The sequence below is a fragment of the Dufourea novaeangliae genome, unplaced genomic scaffold, assembly GCF_001272555.1.
Source record: "Dufourea novaeangliae isolate 0120121106 unplaced genomic scaffold, ASM127255v1 scaffold378, whole genome shotgun sequence".
Taxonomy (NCBI): Eukaryota; Metazoa; Arthropoda; class Insecta; order Hymenoptera; family Halictidae; genus Dufourea; species Dufourea novaeangliae.
Genome location: NW_015374245.1, coordinates 79,716 through 85,462, shown reverse-complemented (window position 1 = coordinate 85,462; position 5,747 = coordinate 79,716).

Here is a 5,747-nt window from a genome sequence, read left to right as displayed (position 1 = left end):
TCGCCCATATTAAAGGGGTGATAACATTCCCGAAGTTAGGAGGATGAAAACATATTTTTTTTTTATATCTCGAAAACTAGAGGGAGTAGGGAAAAATTGATTTTGTTTAAATAGTGTGTTTTTGAGTGGGGAGTTTAGGCACGTAAGAAAATTTAAGAAAATAATATATTATAAACTTGAATTTTTTGCTTAATTTTTTATGTGACTAAATTCCTCATTCAAAAATACATTATTTAAAGAAAAAAACAACCTTTTCCTACTTCCTGCTAATTTTCGAGATATTCCAAAAAATATATTTTCATCCCTAAACTTTTTTTTATCACCCTCTTAAAATGACCCACGGCCGATAAAAAAAATACACGTCAAATATTCTTTGGAGAACTATCTAGTGTCAGAGATTCGATTTCTGGTCTTTTAAATAAAGTATAAAGGTTGAAAAAAGCGCCGTCGTATTCGTGATGTTTATATTCGCGAGACAGATGTGCAGAATCGCGGAAGACTGGGTTCGGTGTGGTTTGATTGCCGGGGAAAATGCGGCTCGAGATGAAAAGCCGCAAAGTTGCCCGTGAAATGAAAGAATCGTGCATTCGTACGTGTTGCGAAATGTATCATGGGAATTGAACGGCAGCAAGGAAACGCGTAGAAATTTCCCGTGTTTTTCATTTTCGTTCGATTCGAAAGAATTGCGCAAACTGCTCCAAACCTTCTGACACATTACAAATTCTTGTTGGACTTAAAATATTCCCCTTTTTCAAAATTTCCCTCCTTTTTAAATTTCATTGTTTGACCGTATTCAAATTGAAATCCTCTTTCATTTTCATTTGATTCGAAAGAATTGCGCAAACTGCTCCAAACCTTCTGACAGTTTTCGAATTCTTTTTGAACTCAAAATATTCTTTTTCAAAGTTCCTTTCTCTTTTCAGATTTCATTGTTTGGCCTTGCTCAAATTGAAACCTATGTTTCATTTACAAACAATTTGTTCCACTAACTCTGATGTTCCTATGACCGGGTCAACAGTAACCCGTCGATGAACAAATTCACTGAAATTCGACATCAGAAAAGTGTAAATAAATTATTTTACATATCGTATCGTTACTGTCGCGTGAAACACTGTTTAATTATAGCACGAAACAATCTTGAGGAACATGACGGAAACAGAGAACGGAAAATGTTTTCGACGTAATCAACGTGATTAAAGGAACTCTGGGAACAGTAACTACACCTAAAATACGGTACAAAGGGGATTGTTAAAATAAATTAATTACAACTCATGTGGTCTGAATGGTGTCTTAATTAAATCAACAAGCACTGATCATTAGTGGGATTAACGAAATATTTTTGAGGTTATGTTTCTGTAATAATAATAATAATGGTGTATATGAAATTTTTGGTTCTTCCTTCGGGAATTAATTTGTGAAGACTTCGATAAAAAAAACCGCGACAGTTTGATCTTTATGCTTTTTTATAATTTAGAGAGATTCTTTTTCGTAAAAACTGTATTGATGTACGTGGGCGGAAGCACAGTTGCGAAAGTTGTCGATGAAAACCCGAGCACCGAGTTAATGGTTTACGGTAAGAGCGACATTATCTTTATGTGAGACATAAAGCATGATGGGGAGTCAGTTTATGGTCGTTGCAGGAATCAGATGGAGAAAGTACTCTTAATTATAGCCTGTATTAGTAACTGAGCTTCTAGAATCTATCGTTGAGTCCCTTTTTAGAGGTTAGGGCTTAGAAGACATCGGAGACCTCAAACATTGCCTAGAAAGTTAATGAAAATTAATTACTGTTTATTTGTCATTTACTCTTCGTAGAATAAAAATAATTTAATGAAAATATCAGAAGTAAAAAATTCAGGTTGTATAACATCCATTTTGCTGCAGCTTCGTAGGCAATATTAACTTTAGCAGGTTTCAAATATTTTCAACTATTTAAAAAAAGTAAAGTGTACTTTCTCTTTATTTATAGTTTTCTAAATAAAATTTTCTCTACAGTGACTGTGTTCGTAACAGGTGGTAATCTGGTATTTTCTTAACAAGATAATGATACAATTTAAGTTCAAAGTGTTTTTCTGCTCTTTTCCTTAATAAAAATGGCGCCCGACGTTAGAGACTAATTAGGACAAAATGTTTTAGTTTTCTTAGGAAAAAGATATCGAATTTAATAAAAGGTAATTAATTATTATCTGTTATATATAATAATTCGACTACTTTTGTTTTATTTATAAACTTAATAGCATGATAGAAGAACGGCTTATAACAGTATTTACAATAAGATAAACTTGGAAATCATCCATGATCCCTTAAGAAAACTTTCCAGGTCGAAATCTTTCGAACAAGAGGATAACTTTCGTAAGCCAAGCCATGTAATAATAACCGGTAGCACCCTATCGAACCCAATTTCCGCGAGATCTATACCAGTTTACGATAAACTCAACCGTGGAATTTCAATTAAAGAGTTTCTGAGCTGCGCACGCGTCGACTTTGATCACGTTACTGTTAAATGTTGCCATTCCCGATGAACAGACCTGAAAAACGATAAACGCGAACACTACTTTCTTAATCGTTTATTTCTACGTGATATAATTACGTCGTGAAAATTTTTTATTTCACGTGTAGTTATTATTTCGCCACGCTCTGTTGCTTAGACGCTCCTTTTTTCTATTTATAGGTACAGTAATGTTTTTAAAAGTAGAATAAAATCATGCTCTATTATATCCTTAAACATGAAACTTCACATTTTGAAGTCATTTTTCTGAAACTGTTGATCAAATTTTTCCTATACTTTCTTTATTTCTATCTAATATATACATATATATATTTAAAAAAAAATATTTTTATAAACTGCAAATTTTAAGGATATGGAATAACGGAAACAGTGTACACAGGTATCTGACGACATCGTTGAACGTCCAATGAAATGCAATCAGTTGTACTCGGCAAATATTTGATCAATTTTTCGACGAATATTTCTATATGTGAATTTATTGAACTCTTTTTTTTGTTCGCTGTTCTTTCCCAAAATTTTTTCATTTTCTACGCATGATTCCACGCAAAACATCCCGATTTCGTCAATTTCACTTCAACAAGAACAGTTCACGGTTTCAAAAGTGTCCTGTCTAATCCTGCTTCAATGTATTTTAACAAAAAATAAACAATAACTAACAATATTGCACAAATACAATATAAGGCTGGTAGACCAGAGTGTAAGCGAGAACTTTTGAAAGTTTTCATGTCAGGTGTCTATTTCTATTTATTTAACCCCAGTGTTCCTATGGCCGGGTCACCAGTGACCCGTCGAAGAACACAATCATTGAACTCTCTAATCTGCAATCATGCGAATTTTGCTGGAAATAAAATATTTTTATGAGTCACGATTGACCCTGTCATCGTGTCCACCGTTCCAGATTCGTTAAAAATTCGTCAGATTTTCCTCCAGATTAAAAGTACAATACGCAGAGCGAGCAGCCAGTCTCGAGTGGCGCAAAGAACACTAGAATTCGCGTGTACAAAGGGCGTGCTCGCCCTTTATTCCATGGGATTCCCTTTATTCCACGATCATTGTAATTGCGACTAATCGAGTCACCGTCGAACTCGACTCCCGCCCTTGACTCTTTTCCCTTTGACGCCCACTGGTCCCGATGATCATTGCTCTACGATTCTGTATAATTTCACCACATGGAATCAGAATTCTACGGAACACAGCGGCCAAACGATATCTCTGCATGGGAGCACAAGTGAGACTCTACATGACTTAGCGTTCAGTCGAGATTTTGGGAAACAAAGAAGCAGATTAACGGAATTCTGGGTTAGATGACACCTGAGAGTTTACTTGAGGGGGAGGAACTTTGAGGTAGATGAGGTAGGTGTCAATGATAGAGGTCCAAAATGTGAGCTATCCCTATGTGGGCAATTAAGGGTCTAGACAATTAGAAGTCTACGCAAGTTTTGTCGGGAGAAGTGAATTTCTAAGCAATTTGGGTTGGGGCTGAGCATCAAGGACTATTTAACAATTTACAGTAAACATTTTGGGGGAAATGTCAGTCTCCAATAGGTATTGGGATCTTGAAGCAATTATTATTGAATAATATAGTATTAACATAGGAAAATTGTACTATTGTATAACAAACTATTAGTATTGAATGGACAGATGTAAAACAAGAAAGTAGATATTGAATACAGTTTGAGCATTAATACTCTCTCATATTATCCACAATAAACAATAGGGGTATTAAATGTCTTTACGTCGATCAATGCAAGTGGCATTGCAATTCTGGTTAATTAAACTGTAACGGACAGAAATCTTAACAACTGCATAGTAGGTCATCCAAACGCCAAACAATCCAACAACAGACTCTCGAAATTCCAAGCACTTCGATCGTCAATAATCTGCATCACGTGGGAGCAGAGAAGTGGCCTCGAGTCGATCTTCAGAGGATCAGGAAAATAGGATTTTCTCAAGAAAAGCTTTCACGATCTGTCCTTCTAATATCAAGTTAACGCGGCCACTACCACCACGGTGTTTTAATTATGAAACCTTAGAATCAGATATTGAGAAAATAACAAATTGGCCTGAAGTTTGTGAAACTCCATCAGATTCACAAAACATGAACATTGTAGATCTTGAATTAGGTACTTCACAGTTTCCTTTAAACAATGCTCACATATATTGATGTACGTACTTTTCCACTTTATTTAACAAAAGAAAGCAGCAAACATTTTTCATAAAAAATGAAATAAAAAATCTGGTAGGATAATCAAAGCGTTAATAAATTGGTAGGATTCACCAAGCACGTCCTAATACCTCTAAAAATGAAACCAATCTGCATAAAATAATGGCTTTTTCTTTCCAAACACAGTATATTGCAATATCTCGAAACTTTTAACATCGTTCAAAAACTTTTTTATCAAAAAGCAACACTTGATTTCGTCAGAATTTAACATTCCGCTAGATTCAAGCACTGTTTCCTCTTCAAATATCATTCCAACGGGAATGAAGCGTTTGCAAACGAAAAGCGTGGATTAAAATTACAGCCTGTTGCAGAGAAAGGGGACGGGTGGGGTAAACAAAGTTATGGTGCCCGCCTCGTGGTCGATACTGGCAGTTTAAGGCCGCCGTTTGAGACAGTTTCCGGCGGAAGTTTCCGTGGAGCACACATAATGTCCTGCGCGTGTAATGGAACTGATGCTTTCCGTGGGCAGGCGGTATCGGTGCTTTATTACGTGATAGCGCGACAGCGCACTTATTTTCATCCGACGTTACCCATTAGTTGAGAATCTAATTACAGGGAACACGGTGTCTCACGTAAACTTGGCTGGATATGATGGTCCATCGATGCGTTGCTTCATTTTCAGCTAGGTGGTCCATCAAGACTGCAGAGAAATATCGTGCAAAGTACGTCAAGTTGATTGGAAGTACTGATTGGACGAAGTTGTACGGTTTAGTGCTGTGGAATTGGAGCTTAAATCTAGGTTGGGTCCAGGTTTGCTAAATCAGGACAGCTGGAATATCTTGTGAAAGATGTCAATTGGATACTGTTTAGGGTACTGATTGGGCTAGGTTTATAGTTCACTACTGTCGAATTGGAGCTTAAATCTAGGTTAGGTCTAGGTTTGCTGGATAGTCCATCAGAACTGCAGGAATATCTTGCGAAAGATGTCAATTGGATACTGTTTAGGGTACTGATTGGGCTAGGTTTATAGTTCACTACTTGGAACTTAAATCTAGGTTAGGTCTAGGTTTGTTA